This window comes from Ursus americanus, chromosome 5 (assembly GCF_024610735.1).
Source record: "Ursus americanus isolate L20-20 chromosome 5, mUrsAme1.1.p, whole genome shotgun sequence".
In the NCBI taxonomy this organism is placed as follows: domain Eukaryota; kingdom Metazoa; phylum Chordata; class Mammalia; order Carnivora; family Ursidae; genus Ursus; species Ursus americanus.
The window spans coordinates 31,853,303-31,869,878 of NC_142131.1; the positions used below are offsets into that span (position 1 = coordinate 31,853,303).

General features: G+C 41.5%; 1 long non-coding RNA gene across 2 annotated transcripts in view; it reads left to right on the forward strand.

Annotated features, from left to right (window-relative positions):
- Positions 1 to 1,837: 1,837 nt before the first annotated feature.
- The window catches only part of LOC123800239 (uncharacterized), an 86,142-nt gene continuing 71,403 nt past the window's right edge, over positions 1,838 to 16,576 (forward strand). The window contains exon 1 of one of the 2 annotated variants that reach the window (XR_015724472.1): positions 1,838 to 1,971. This is a non-coding gene — a long non-coding RNA (uncharacterized LOC123800239). Of the gene's footprint in view, positions 1,972 to 9,695; positions 9,950 to 16,576 lie in introns of those variants that run through there. The other variant, XR_006781868.2, reaches the window with a different exon arrangement.

A 16,576-nucleotide genomic window follows, 5' to 3' on the forward strand; every position in this document is an offset into this window, starting at 1 on the left:
TCAGGGGGAAGCCTGCTTCTCCCTCTCCCTTTCCCCTGCTTGTGTTCCCTCTTTCGCTGTGTCTCTCTCTGTCAAATAAATAAAATCTTAAAAAAAAAAAAAGTTCTGCCTAGTTCATCCAATTTAATTCAGCCAGCATTACAGGCACCTACCTGATGGGGCTGAGGAGAGGAGAGGGAGAGGAAAATCAAAAGTGTGCCCTCCATCCCCCAGGAGTGTAACTCCTGGTACCTGGCTGGGCAAATGGAATCTTACTCCTACTCATAAATGATACGCTGATTGCTCTAATCACAAAACTGTTACATTTCCATGACAGGGACAATAATATTAAGGCGTCTGATTTCCCTCACACCATTCTGCAAGGGCTGGAGCTGCCCCGGACGCCCCGTTGTTCCTCACCGCGGGTGTATGGTTGCATCATCTCAGGATCACTGGGGAGGCACCTTGAGGTCTTCTTTGTTATTTGGGGTTTTTGGAAGTCATCCCAAGGGCCTTGATCAGGATGGGCCTCAGGAACGTCTAGGTCGGTGTCCTCCCTCGCTCTCACTTCCCCTGGAATTTCCCCAGAATCGTGAGAGGACTTGGAGGCCAGTGGTTGTTGATCACCCCTCTGGGATGATGCGTATCTGGGTCTGTCTGTGCAGACAGAGAGAGAGAGTGTGCAGTGGACTGCCTGGGGCCAAATCTCCTGCTGGGCCACTGGAGACTTCCACAAAGAGAAGGCCAGGTGGCCCTGGCTGTGGTTCTAGGTTTTGGGTGTTTTTTGACCCTTTCAGTTTCTCTGTCTGATGTTGGCCACTAAATTGTTACAGGACAGAAGCTAGACCTCTTTGGACGGGCTTCGTGTTGCTTACTATCCCTTTGTGTGAAAGCTGTTAATTCTAGGCAGAAAAGAAACACGAACCTGGTAACTTGCCCCCATTTAGATAATGTGGAACGTTCACATGGATTTGGTACCTAGGCCTTTCCAGTTAGAGACGTATGCCCTGGAGATTCTTCCAGTAGCTCTCATCACTCCTAGGTCTTCTGTAACATAATCAGTGTGTATCAGAAATGTTGCACAGGAGAACTTATTTTTGTCCGAAGCAATTTAATTTTTATAGGAAACAGAAATGTTGTTTCCTTTAAAAAAAAAAAAAAAGCTCAAGTCGCGCATTGTTTTCTGGCAAAAGCCACGAGTCTCCATTTTACCTTCTAGATTAAATCTTTCAGAGAACTTCTGTATTCACTAAAAATTAGGCTAACAATTATCCATAAAAATGAAGCTGTATCTACTAATTATGTGTCTTTGTAAAACCAAACCTGAAGAGGTCTTTTAAATGCCACATTTGCATCTTGAAAAGAGGCTATTATTTATGTGCTTTTTTTTCCCTTTGGCCCTCTGCTCTTTGACAGACCATTTTGCTGTGATTGGTAGCATTTTCCTCTCAGGTTCATTTTCAAATGTTAATCATTAGTCATTCCTCATGACCTCTCCATGCAGCCGCCCAGAATATAGGGTTCTTAAGGGCTGCCTACTCCAACAATAGTGGGGAGGGGCTCTGAGGGTTACAAGTGACCTGGGGTCACGTCCTGAGTCCAAAAAAGTGGAAAGGTTAGTCTAGTGGTCACAGGCCCCAGGCCCTGGGAAAGGTAGGCCTCTCCAGGCCATGGAAATTGAGAAGGAAGCATGTCCATGTGCAGCCCTGGCTGTGCTTAGTGAGACAGGCCTCGCAGGTTCCCAGAAACCCCTTTGATTTGCTGCCCATTCCACATGATGTTTAGTAATAAACAGAGTTCAATGACCAGTCTAGACAAACAAATCATGGCCCTGGCAAATCCTTGTGTTCTGATGACATGTTATGTCTCTGCGATGCAGAGAGGAAGCAGCCAGCTTTGAAACGAAGGCAGTGCCTTTGTGAGCTAACAGCAGAGAGAGAGAGAGGCTGAGAGGGATTCAGACAACAGACCGCGCTCTGGCCAAATTAGAAGGTATTCCCTGCTTTGTAGTTTGTGAGTTTTCTGCTCTGTCTTCCTCCAGGCATTAGGAAGCTGCCCTGAACTTGAGTGAAATGCGAGAGGTTTAAATATTAATATTTCTGGAGCCCTCAGGGTAGACTCAACCACCTGCTTCCCCCGTAGCAGCTGTCCTACACAGTTTTCATTGGAGAGACACCATCTTTCCCTTTAACAGAGTATTTCATCAAAGTTGGATTTTAATTGAGTCAGGAAGCCTTCCAAGACACTTCATTTTCATGTTCCCTGGCTAGCTTTATCCGTCATTTGGAGGTGAAGAGAAATCTCAGAACTTCCTCATTTAACGTGTTCTTTCTTCTTCCACCTTGTCAATGAAAGTATGGTACCAAACCTTGGCAAGTTCGTGCGTTATCAGCATATAGCAAACAGTGAAATCTCATTTCTGTTGGGACTAAGATAGGAAAGATGCTAGGAAAGGACTAAGCTCGCTGAATTCTCTGTAAAATAATCCTGGGTGAAAATAGCAGTTTTTTTTTTTTTTTTACTTTGAACATGTGCTTCTCATAAATACAGTCCAGGATGATAAACTGTGTATATATACAACAAAGAATGCTTAGAAAATGCGGTTGGTAGTATTCTTCTATGAATGTATTTGGGCTGCTTTCATTTAGAAATAATTCATTTTCAGTATTTATCAGGGGAGGTTCTTTTACAATTATTTAAATACATTTTTCTTTGCCTGCATTGAATTGTTTACGCAGTGTTAATGGTTCTTCACAAATATTTACTAAATCACTCTGTAAACTGTTCTCTAGATTAGACCAGAAGGTTCAAGACTCTGCCTAACTCCCTTCTTTTAGTCTCCAGCCTTTTAAGGTAATCTCTCTGCTGGTATCTGTGCAATTAACTGAGAGCATTTTAATAACAGAGAATAATAATTGTTGTTTGCCTATCATTGAGAGGAATTTCCCCCCATACATTCATTTTTAGGGAGACTAGATTGTCATGTAGCACACAGTGATGCTGATAAAGACTTTAATTACTTACTGCCTGAGAGATTTTGGTGGATGAGGAACAAGAATTTGCACTTTTGCTCATATTTTGTGGAGAATTAAGTAAGAGTCTTAAATCCCTACAATTGCTGAGAATGTGGGAATTTCTGGAGAGAAGGTGTTTTATAGATAGTCGTAAATCTATAAAAAATATTCACGTGTGCATCAAACTATGCTGAGATGAACAAATGATCAGGGAATAAAAACAAAAGCCGACCTTTTTGCTACTCTTTTCGGGGAAAGGGTTTTGTCGTGGACATAAATTCCTCTACAGAGCAATCTGGGAAAAAGAAAGTGTGTTCATTCCCACTACCTGAGTTTAGTAGAATGTTATTTCTATATGTGTTTTTTCTTACACGACCAGTTCTATAAATTTTAATTTTAATTGCAATATGAAAGAATTATACCTCAACGTACCCTAACATTTACCCTGGTCTAAATTCGAACTTACAAATTTTTAATAAAGTAATGCCTGTGTTAATTAGATTTCAGGATTCAAGAACTGTATTAAATAAACTCAATTAATATGTATGTATAAATGCACTTGGGATACTAGGTCTGCGATTCACAGAATGGAAACATATGAGCCATTTCTCAGTTACTGCCAAGATTCACCAGTTCAAACTATTTGAAATTCAAGGAGTTCTTTGCCATCCTTCATCTGGGAAAGTAAATGTGACTTAGGGTAGCTTAAGAATTCAGTGAGACAGAAATTCACCTGTCTCATCGCATTAGTTAATTCACTTTTGCACTCATTCACCAAATGAGGGCCTACTAGGTGCCACCCTTCCCTACTAGGTGTTAGGATTACAGGTTTTCCCTTGCCTCAGGAAAGTAGAGCGTTCCTATGGAACTTTTCATGAGCCAAGGGTGGTTTAAAGTAAGAAGCCATTATCATTAATTTATATGGGAAACTTTCTGAGTGTGACCCCCAAAAATAACCATGCTTAGGCTTTTCTGATACCTTAGGACCCATCTTGCTACCAGATGCACAAAATAAATTGGGATAAAGCACAGGTGTTGACAGACATAGCTCAAAGGTATGGCAGCTCGAGGCCCAGACACTCAGTGTGGTTCCCCAGCAAGGAGCACGGGGGCGCCACTCTTGCTTCTTGGGGCGCACGCTGCCTCTATGCAGACTCGCTGCATGACAAATGCTAAAATGCTATTTTCGATTTTCACCTTTTTTCATAAAAGCAAAAATCCTCCTCTGATTTCTTTCTTTCTTTTTTTTTTTTTTGTGAAAACATGTCCTCTTTCGTAAAAGCAAAGTGATGTAACGTGAACTTCCGAAAGTGGAGATCCCTGTAGAGTGGCGAGCAAAGGCAGGCCAGCTCCTGCTCTCATGTGGTGGATGTTGGGGAGAATTGACGTGATCAGATAGGCATTTCGAAATGCTCAGCCTCATTTACTTTGAAATTTTAAAGATAATTATTATATTCAAGTAAACTACTGGAACAGAACCTTAGAATACCTGGAAAATTTAAAAGGTGACATGCATTCACTGATAGGACTATGGCTTAAATTGCCAAGAAGCTTTCTAATACTATTATATTTATATTATTTTGTGCCAGAGAAGTTTGAAAAGAATACCACAGTGATTAGGTGGCAATATCTGTGCTCCCTGCCCTCTTCCCCCCTTTCTGGATTTATTTTGCTCTGCTGAAGGCTAAACTTTCTGCTGGCTTAATTTTTTAAATTTAAATTCAGTTAATTAACATAGAGTGTATTATTTGTTTTGGAGGTAGAGGTCAGTGATTCATCAGTCTTATATAACACCCAGGGCTCATTACATCACGTGCCCTCCTTCATGCCCATCACCCACTTACCCCATCCCCCGACCCCCTCGCCTCCAGCAACCCTCACTTTTTTTCCTATGATTAAGTCTCTTATGGTTTGTCTCCCTCTCTGACTTCATCTTGTTTTATTTTTTCCTCTCTTCCCCTATGATCCTGTGTTTTGTTTCTTAAATTCCACCATGAGTGAGATCATATAATTGTATTTTTCTGATTGACTTATGTCGCTTTTCTGCTGGCTTAATAGTTGGGTAATCGGTAAAAAATTCACCCCCAAAATGGGTAAAAATAATGGGTAAAAATTCACGGTCAAACTTAATCTCTATTGCTACATCCTATTCTCCTTGGGCCCTGAAAATCTAGTCTTGCCAATTCAAGGGAAATAGTCCAGTTAGCAATGGCCCAGTCATTTCCTGCCTAGATCCAGTCATGAGCAGACTTCTGCCCCCTCCCTGGTTCTGGGGTCTGCATCTAAGTTCAGGGGAGGTGCTGGTGGTGCTTGCAGAATGTGTTAGGGAAATCCTCTGGCTCTGGCTGGCACTCTATGAGATGTTCTTGGCCTTACGGGTTTTTTCTTTTGGTTGTTTTTTTTTTTTTTTTTTTGGTGTGTATTTTTTTAAGATTTTATTTGTGTGTGTGAGAGAGAGCAAGCGAGGGAGTGCGAGCCGGGAGGGGCTGCCCTGAGCGCAGAGCCCCACCCACATGGGCTCAGTCCCACCACCGAGACATCATGACCTGAGCTGAAATGAAGAGTCAGACGCTTAACCCACTAAGCCACGTAGGCGCCCTGGCCCTATGGTCTTTAAGGTCTATTGGCCTTCAATCCCTCCTAGATTCTGCAGTTATGTCCACAGGGCTTCTCCCTGCTAGCCCTCGACTCCTAACACCATTCCATACTCTGTATCCACCGTGCTCCAACCAGGAGATGCCTTCTGATGTGTTGGCCCTTCCTCTGCTTTGCCTTGCCTTGGCTTGGGGCTGGGACTCCTCACAGACACATCACTGGCTCTTTCAGCTTTACCCCCTGAGGCATTGATAGATGAGCTTCCTTTAGAGAAAACTTGCCCTACTGGGGTTTCAAGCACAGGCTCTCTACTCTGGAATACCCTGAAGGGTATTTAGGCACATGGGCAGGGCTTGGGACAGAGCTTGGAGCAGGTGTGAGGCAGGGCGTGTGGGTGGGGTGTGGGGGTGGGGCCTGGGGCAGGTGTGGGGCAGGGCACGTGGGCAGGGCATGTGGGCAGCATGGGTGGAAGGGGCTTGGGACAGGTGTGGGGCAGGGCATGTGAGTGGTGCTTGGGGCAGGTATGGGGCAGGGTGTGGGGGCAGGGCACGTGGGCAGAGGGTGGGGCAGGTGTGGGGTGGGGCAGAATAGACCAGCAGTGAACAGCACTCTACTCCCACCCAGAAAGATTTTTAATCTCCACCCTTTCCAGTGGAGAGAAAAATCCCCCCCAACTATAATTTATGGATAAGCTTTATATACAGGTTACTTAGGACTCTAGTACTTGATTTTTTAAAAAAGATTTTATTTATTTATTTAAAGATTTTATTTATTTATTTATTTATTTATTTATTTATTTATTTATTTAGAGAGCAAGTACTGGGGAGGACAGGGAGAGAGAGAAGAGAATGTTAAGGAGACTGTGCTGAGTGCGGGGCTTGACCTCACCTACATAACTATATATATTAAAAAGAGAGACAGAGAGGGAGAGGCTGGAGGAAACGCAGAGGGAGAAGGGAGAGAACTGAGTCGGAGGCTTAACCAGCTGAGCCACCCAGATGCCCCTCTAGCACTTGATATTTAAAACCAAGTTTTTGAACCTCAGAAAATCTTTTATCTGTTCAAAAGCCTGGTTTCTGCAAGTCAGAAGGGTCTTTGTTTTCAAGACTAGTCTTTATTAGAAGTTTAAAAAATTGATACTAAAAAAAATTAAATTTAGAAATGTGGTTGGTTCATTCTCACTGTATTTTGATCTGTCATGAGGTGGTAGATACCAGTCTCAAATTCAGTTTTTTTTTTTTAAGTTTATTTATTTATTTATTTTAGTAATCTCTATACCCAGTGTGGGGCTTGAACTCATGACCTTGAGATCAAGAGTCACAGACTCGTCCAACTGAGCCAGCCAGGTACCCTTCAAATTTAGCTTTAATGGAGGAAAAATGGGGGAGGCAGGTGGGGAAGGTTGTAAGGGCAGGAAAATGAAAGGCGTATTGACTGGAAGAATTTACTGAGAACAAAATCCCTTCAGAAAGTGTTTCAAAAAATGTCATCTCTGTGTTAACTTAAGAATTGGAGCTACCTTGTGGAACCTCAGGTTTTCTTTATTCAGGGCAGAGCACACTCTTCAAAAACCTCAGTGGTGTGCCATTTTTCTTTTGCTTACAACTTTCTTAGCAAGGTCTTTATTAAGGCCAGTTCTGTATCTGCCCCAAATTTATGACCTAATTTGCGCTGAAAACTATTTTTGTTTCTGCTTTCTATGCCTCCATGGTAGTGTTTAAATTTGCTAAGTGTGAAATCTCACCCCAAAGCCTTTTCTTGAAAGTGATTCCAAACATCGAGGAGTGGATGATTTAAGCTGCTCTTCAAAAATCATTACGCAAAATGCAGTATGAAATGAGACGTGAACTGGCAGTCACAAAGGTGGGAGCACAATGCTGGGATGCGTTTGTAAAAATGTGATGGCTTATTCAAATGATACGACCATTACCAGATCACCACTGGGAGTCAAACAGAACAAGCTGTCTAGTAGCTTCATTGTAAGGAAAATCTAGATAGTAATATAGGTCTGCAACATGCCCAGTATACAGAAGGTGTTCAAAAGTCTAGGTTGAAGGGCACCTGGGTGGCTCATTCGGTTCAGCATCTGCCTTCAGCTTGGGTCATGATCCCAGGATCCTGGGATGGAGCCCCACATTGGTCTCCCTGCTCCATGGGGAGTCTGCTTCTCCATCTTTCTCCCTCTGCCTTTCCCCCTACTTGTGCTCACGTGCTCTCTCTCTGAAGTAAATACATAAAATCTTAAAAATAGAAAGTGTGGATTGACTGTCCAGCTTCTCAGAGGCCAATCAGCAAAGCCTACGAGATGAGCTGAGCTGCCAGACCACCCACCCACTTCATTTTCCTGGGAAGAAACTGGAGGCACGCTGACTCTTCAGCATAAGGAAGGAGATGGGGTGTTAATTCTTGTGCCGTGAGACTGGGTGTCAGTAGAGCTCTGGTGCCTAGAGAATTTGTTGTTGATTATTAGAAAGTCTTGCTCACCCCATCATGTGGGGCCAAGTTTTAATGAAATCTCAAAGGATCCTACCCTTTCCCACTTATATCAATCAGGGAGGGAGAATGACAAAGTACAAAATCAGGGAAGGTCTGGGCCCTCCACACTTGCTGCCTCTTTCAGTGAGAAACAATGTAGTAGAACAAACACTGGCCCTGAATTCAAATCCTACCTCTGTTGTGTCCTACCTGACCCTGAAGAAGTAACTTCACCTCCTTGAACTTTAGTAGACATATCTGATGAAAGGTAGGCTTGTGAAGATAAGAAGGATTAATATGTCAAGTACCCATGAATCAAAGTTATAGTTTGTGTTTTAAATGTTTTTAAAACATTTTTAAGATTTTATTTATTTGACAGAGCGCTCGAGGTCAGGCATGGGGGGCGGGGAGTGGGGGTGGCTGCAGGGGGAGGGGCAGAGGAAGAGGGAGAAGTAGGCTCCCCAGTGAGCGGGGAGTTTGATGTCTGTCTCGGGGCTTGACCCCAGGACCCTTGGATCATAACCTGAGCCGAAGGCAGATGTTTAACTGACTGAGCCACCCAGGCGCCCCTAGTTTGTGTTTTAAATAGCATTTTTTTTACATTTTCCAAATATATAAAATAATATAATCATATTGAATATGTTCTTTCAAACTATAAGCCCCCTCCCATATTTGTGAGTTGCCATCTTCCATTGATAGTCACTGAATTGGACTTTTTAAATTGACCCTTGTGCTCATCTGGAACATACACTGCAGAACATTATAACATAATCAATCTGAATGTCATTACCATTCATTATCCCTAAAAGCATTTATGAGACAGCTACATGCTTGGGGCACTGTCTAGACGGATCGACAGCCCTTGATTTCTGGCACCTTGCAAGCCAAGACGGTTCTGCAATAATCAGGCTTGGAGGCTCGAAAATGGAAAGACTGGCAAGACTGGGTCACAATGATGGCATTTTCAAAGCACACAAGCAGAGGGAAGGACTACCTGGGGTCATATGGCCTGTAGTAAGTAACGCAGAGGAATCTGAATGGGGTGTAAAGACTGGAAGAGGTTAGTTAGTCTGGAAAAGCTCAAAAGTGGAGATTGGGTTTTGGGAGCTGCTTCAGAGAAGGAAAGGACGCAGAGGGGATTGGTCCAGCCAGTTAGGGATAAATCCAGATTGGGGTACAATGGCCAGATAAATCATGTGACTTCAAAGATTAGGGGAGCTCTGGGGTCTCCTGATCCTACCAATGAATGAAATACTCCGTACCCATTGTGTCCTGGCTTAGAGCTACAAGAGAAATTTCTGCTTTCCAGGAGCTACTCCTCTAGGATCTGGTGTGTCAGGGTAAATGCAGGACAGTGTGTTGTGAGTATTTGGGAGGAAGTGACTAGTTCAATGGGGGGAGGGGCACTTGCTTGGCGGAAGGGTTCACAGAGATCATGACATTCTACAGATGAGGAAATTAAGGGCCAGAGAGAAAAAAAACAAATTGTTCAAGAACACACAACAGAGAAGTAACAGAGTTGAGATGACAACCCAAGCCCTCTGCCCTGTGCTATGACTCATTCCTGGCCATTTTCCTAATAGCTGTTTCTCTGCCTGAGGAAAGTGAGGAATCACATGAGGCTGAAGGAGTCATGGAACAGAAAGGGAGATGGTCTTGCGTTTCCTGATAAAAAAACTTTGAGACTGGGGCTCAGTTTACCGTGCAAGAGACCTGTCTGGGGGGGGGGGGATTCCTAAGAGGAAGCTAAGAATGAAGACCGCACAGTGGGGAGTTGAGATTTCAAATGCTAATGACATCATTTGACCTCTAAAGTTCTACCCATGGATTTTTGCTTCATCCAGTTTGAGTTATGAGGTGTGACCCAAGGATCTTCCCTGCCGCAGGTAAGCCAGTGCTCTGAGCGTGGCTCTTCCTGGTCTGTGTTGTGGGCTTACGGAAAGGACACTGTAGTACGTTAGCAGGACACCCATGAAGACTGTAGGTGTAGAGTGGGGAAGAATGCTTGGCAAGCTGCTGAGGAGTGTGAGAGTGGGAGAATTTGATGGATAAGTGGGTGGATAGATGAAAGGATGACTCTCCTCTCACCGTAAGGCTCTCAGTCGTACAGTTGCTGCTGAAGTGCAGGGTGATGAGGGTGTCCGAGAGCCGGATTTTGGGGAGACTAGAGAAGCTCTCTAATGTCCTGTCTAATCTTTCTCTTCCCAAGTCATGTTTAACTTGAGTGGCTCTATCTGGACCCACAGAGTGATGAAAAACTTGGAAAGCTCTAAGCAGTGGGGACAAAAGCAGTCATTTGAATGTGGTTTTTGAGGACTTGCAGGCTACCAGGGATAGCTTTAAAAACCTTTCCCTTTAGGAAAACTTGAAAAGACTATTTCACCAGAGCAGGAAAACACCCACCCTGTGGTTTTAGGGTTTGATGTTCAAATTGTATGGCAGCTAAAGATTCAGAGAGTGAATTAGCTGGAGTTAGGCTGCTCATAAATGCTAGTCAAGTCATTAGATGATGAGATGAAGATTCTAAAACCCTCCAACTCAATTTCCTTCATTTATGATATTCTCATTGAGTAAGTGTGACCCTAAGAAAGCAGCTTGAGACAATGTTGAAAACATGGGGGCGGGGGGAACAGAAGAAAGAAACAAGATCTGAGAGTGATTGTAGTTAACCTAATACATGTAATTTGGGATTCTAGTCAAAGAGATTCACAGCCCGTTGGGTCCCCTCATATTTCCCTGATACACTAAAATAATCTGATTTCCTAGTTTCAGAATGGGAAATTGAGTGAAATATAAGAAACGCATATGGTTAGAGGAACAGGGATGTGGCTGAGTGTAAGCCGACTGCCCCGCTGACAGCTGGAAAGAGAAACCAAGTGACTCTTGAGGCACAGGTTGGGTATGAAATAGTTGGAAGAGCCAGACTGAAGAACATGGTTTTAGAAGGTGGCTTCATTAGACGTCATGGTAGGAAAAAATTTGCTCTGATTTTTTTCTGAAAGACACAAGATGCTTTATTTGTTTAGTATAACAGATGCTTTTAATTAATTTCAGTAGTTTTATTATCTCATTTCCTGGGTGACCTAGCAGCAGAGCGTGAGTAAGAGAACAGGATGGCATTTCTAAGAAAAGCATTATGCATGTCCTGGTGAGGTGAGCTCTAGGGAAAGGAATGCCTGGAACCACTTTCTTGAGACCATAACCATGATCAGTCGGAGAGAGAAGTCAACGAGTCTGTAAGTCAAGGGACCTCTCTTGTTTAGTCTAAGGGAAACTTAATTTCCAGTTTCGCCAGTGTGCTAATGACACGGGGAGGGAAGAGTCAGTAATTCCAGCACCAGTGAGCTGCTTCTTTGGACCTGAGTAGGAAATTCCATTATATTGACGAGCTTTGGAGCAAGTGAGTCCTGAATAATTAACTTGGCATTCTCCTCCTTTTCTATTATTGTGAGCTACGTGAAAGTGAAGATAGGAAAGGAAAAGCAAATGGTCAAAACTAAAAAGATAGCAACCTCAGGAATGACCACAGCAAGGCAAAATAAAACAGCAGTGAGGTACCATTCCACAGCCACCGGATGGGCAAACATCAAAAGGCCTGCTAAAACCATCTATGCTCGAGGATTTAAGAAAACAGAACTCATACTCATTGTTGGTGGAGGGCAGGTTTTGTGCTATTTGTAGAAAGAATTGGTAATTCCCAGTACAGTTGGGAGATAACTCTCCTCTATGAATCAGTTATTTCACTTCCAAGTATTTACTCTAAGACTTTCTCATAAATGCTCAAGGAGCACTGTCTGTAATGGCAAAAATGTAGAAATGATCCAAACCTCTATTGATGAGAGTGGGGGTTTGACTGGTTGCAGCCTCCTGGGTTAAATCCAGCTACCTGTCTGTTTCTGCTTAGCTGGCAAATAGTTTTTACATTTTTAGAAGCTTAAAAATATCTGTGACACATAATGTTTTATATCATGTAAAAATTTTATGAAATGTGAATGTTAGTGCCCATAGTAAAGTTATACAGTAACACAGCCATGTTCATTCATGGAAGCATTATACTGTGGGGCCTCTACATGATTCCGACGTATGCTGAAGTTTGAGGATAATGGAATAGTGTACAGTAGTTAAGATCAGTGAATTAGAACTACATATTAACATGGCAAAAACTTAAAGGGAAAAAAACCCACAAAAGGATATGTATAGTATGATACTGCTTGGCACATTAAAATGTAGTAAATGTGGTTTATACATACATATATAAGTAGCAAAAGTTCTACAACATGCATAATTACGGAATGATGATTACCTCTAAAAAAGGGGGGAGAATGAAGGAGGGATTAGATTTTAGCTATATAATATTTTATTCCTTAAAAATAGAGAGACCTGAATTAAATATGGCAAATCTTAATTCCATTAAATACAAGCAGTGAGTATGCGATGTGATAGTTTTTATATGCTTGAAAATTTAAAGCCACACTTTCTCTTTAAAAAAATTAGGAATATAAAGAATAATATTGAATAACTAGATATTTAAAGTGATCACCCACCACCTGAAGATAATTAATTAATAACATTTTGGTATTTTTCCTTTTACTACTCTTTTTTGTCTACGCATGATAGAAAGACTTTTTGTTTTATGACAGTTACAGTTTTATATTCTTTTACTTCATATTTAATATTGGCTCTTAGGAATTTTCCATGTAGTTATTCTAATTTGTATAATAACCACATTTACTCCATATATGTGTAACACTTTTTCTGATTTAAAAACAAATATTTTATTTAGTTTAGAGAGAGAGAGAGCACAGCGTGAAGGGGGAGGGGCAGAAAGGGAAGTGGGGAGAGAGAGGGAATCTTTCAAGAAGACTCCATGCCCAGTGTGGAGCCCAATGTGGGGCTCAATCTCATGACCCTGAGATGATGACCTGAGCTGAAATCAAGAGCTGGACGCTTAACCAACTGAGCCACCCAGGTGCCCTAACACTTTTTCTGATTTTTAACATACATTTGCTATAAAAATTTGGAAAATTAAGTATAAAGAAAAGGAAATCTGTTATCACAGCATTTTGATGCAGTAATATTTTGTGTAATTTCTCCAGTCTTGATTGTTGTTTTGCAACTTTAATTTTTTACTTAACTGTGTACTGTGAGAATTTGGTGTGATATTAGTACTCTACAACGTGATTTTAAATGGCTCCATGTTATTCTATTACATATGGATTAAGGAATGCAAATGTTCATTTAACCCGTCTCCCTTTCTTACTCTCTGTCCACATTCGTTTGTATGAGATAGAAAATGGAATTATCTGTTGCTGATCTTTATGGGACCAGGGAGGGAGGAGCAGGTGCTGGGGAATGTTGAAGAAAAGTCTCCTGAGCTCGGAGGAGGGGGCAGGAAGAGCAGTTACTCTGGATTCTCACCTCAAATGGGCTCTACCTGAGTTGAAAGAGTCTGCTTATAATCTTTCACCTCTACCTCTGGATTGCTGGTGTGTGAGTGGCTGACTGGCAGAGCAAACTTTTTGGGGATAATGTACTATATGGTTCTCACCTTCTATATTAAGGAGATGAGTAATAACTGTTAGGCGCAAATAGAAAATAATCAAACCACAAAGCCTTATATTAAAAAAAAATGCTTTCAAGGGCATTTTTTACTCTAACTTGTTTGTTTTATATAACTGAGCAGCCCAAGAGCATGTCTTACTCTTCTTCACCTTATGTGGCGAACTCTCTTTTAATGATTCTGAAATGTACGTTTGTTCATATTTTAACATCCCTGGAACTGGGATGGGTCACACAATTCCTGGTATCTTGATATCACTTTCAACTATGGTTCCCATTTTAACATCACGGAAATCAGGATGTGACTTACAATCTATGACTTCCTAGATTCAATAGGATATTATATTTTAAAGATGTGGTTTTCAATCTTGTCTACACATTAGAATCATCTGGAGCACTTTAAAACTATATAAAAGATGCCTGGTCCTCACCCCAGATGGTCTATTAAATTTGCTGGAGTGGGGGCCTACACATCTGTATTAAAAAAGCTCCCCAGAGTTGGAACCATTGTCATAGACTTTAATGGAGTTAAGAATAATATATCATCATCACAATCGAAGACCAAGTAAGGGTGATTCTTAATTAAATTTCTAGAAGAGTTGGTTTCCAACTTTTAGAGAAGTTCAGTTACGTATTCAAGTGCTAGAAGAATTGGAAAGAAGAATTCAAAGAATTGGCTTGGAATCGAACAAGGGATCCTGGTTCTAGCATTCTTAGTTTTATGGCCTTGAGCAGACGAGTTAGCCTCTCCCACCCTTGGTTTCTTTGTAAAATAACAACATACCTACTTCACTGAGTGGTTGTGAGGATTATACAGTGTAATGTACTAAAATGCCTACCACATTGTAGGACTCATTGTAAGTACCTGTAAATGGAGGTTTTCTTGCAAATACTGTTAATTTAAATTGAAAGTAGATTTCTCAAGACTGGATGAATAAAGAAATGGAGCTTTGCGTGATTTATTTAAATCTTTTGAATGAATTCCTAAAGTTAGGGTCGCCAACTCATTTAACATAGTAAAAATAGAAAGCAACGAAAGTTTAAAAGTCAATGTCAGCTTATTTTCTCATTTTTTGTAAAACAATTAAAGGAATTGAGTTGAAAGGACTTATACCAACAAACAAATTTATATATCCAACACAATTCTAAAATCACCTAGCTACACTTGTAGAAAAGGGACCCCTTTTCAGGAGAGCCAATAATCACAAATGGTAATATGAAATGTGATAAATTCACTTGATAGTAGCAACATGGCCTTTCTTTCCTGTGTGGGGCTTGGTAAATCATGTGCTTTACCTTGCATTAAAGTCAATTTCTATATGTATCATAACAATTTCCTGTGTTTGTTGAAGAGATACATAACAGTGGAGGCTTTTTCCACTATGAGAAAAAATATTTTCCAGCTGCATTGCATTTCTGGAAATGGAATCAACCGTAACCACTGGCACCAAATATTTAGCAGTCTGGACGCTGGTGGAGAGAAGAAGGGAGGAGTTTGCACTGCTCTCAAATCGCTTTTGCCACAGGGTGGATATTATAATGTGATATATCTGTGCTCTGAATAGTTGAGCTTGTGGGGAAGGCTAACATTGCCAGCACTCAGTGTCAAACCACAGCCTGGAATTATCGTGCCCACCAGGGCCTTTATCTTGGATGCATGGGGGAAGCTCTTTTCCATGGATAGCCAACGCTTGATGATCTGCTTGTGTGGATAACCCACTTTATGGATTATTCACAGAAATTCTGAGGCCAAGCCTGGATCCTTTTCTCCGAACTGTCTTACGACCCACGAGGATTCTCCAAACCGCCTTCTCCATTCAGTTGGTGTGTGCTGAGGAAATCGGTTATAATGCCTCCATGCGAGCATTTATTGAATGCCTATCATGTGCCAAACTTTTCATTAGATCCAATCTTTACACAACTTTGTGACATAAGTGGTATCATCTTATTTTCCAGAGGAGGGAACAAAGATTTAGAGTTCAAGATACTTGTCTAAGGTGACATGCACATTTCAAAGCTGAGTATGAGTTCTAGGTTAACCACTGCCTTTGAAAACGTGAGCCATGGAAGATTCTCTGTGAGTGTGAGGAATCTGAAATGACTTCCACCAAGTTAGCCTGCCAAATTTACACCAATCCCCCCCCAATTAAAAAAAAAATAAACTCTACCCCCAACATGGGGCTCAAACTCACAGTCCAGAGATCAAGAGTTGTATGCTCTTCTGACTGAACCAGCCAGGCGCCCCTAAACCAATCTCCTTTTATTTATTTTTAATTTTTAAAAAAGATTTTATATATTTATTTGAGAGAGAAAGAATGAGAGAGTGAGCATGAGAGGGGGGAGGGTCAGAGGGAGAAAGCAGACTCAGCAGGGAGCCCAATGCAGTTGGATCCTGGGACTCCAGGATCATGACCTGAGCCAAAGGCAGACGCTTAACCAACTGAGCCACCCAGGTGCCCCCAGGATCCTTTCATATATATATATATATATATATATATATATATATATATATATATATATATATATATATATATAAAACCCTAAAGCTCTCAACACTTGGGAGGGCAAGAAAGTGAATAAAATTCAAGCTGTAACATAATATCATGTTATCCAGGTTTAAAAAATAAAATCAGTTGAGGGGCGCCTGGGTGGCACAGCGGTTAAGCGTCTGCCTTCGGCTCAGGGCGTGATCCCGGCGTTATGGGATCGAGCCCCACATCAGGCTCTTCCACTTGGAGCCTGCTTCTTCCTCTCCCACTCCCCCTGCTTGTGTTCCCTCTCTCGCTGACTGTCTCTATCTGTGTTAAATAAATAAATAAATAAAATCTTTAAAAAAATAAAAATAAAAAAAAAATAAAATCAGTTGAACAAAGACGGTTAAAGTGCTTACTGCTAGATAATTATTCTTTTAGGGCAGATTATAAATGTAGGTATTTTTTTCAATATATTTTTTG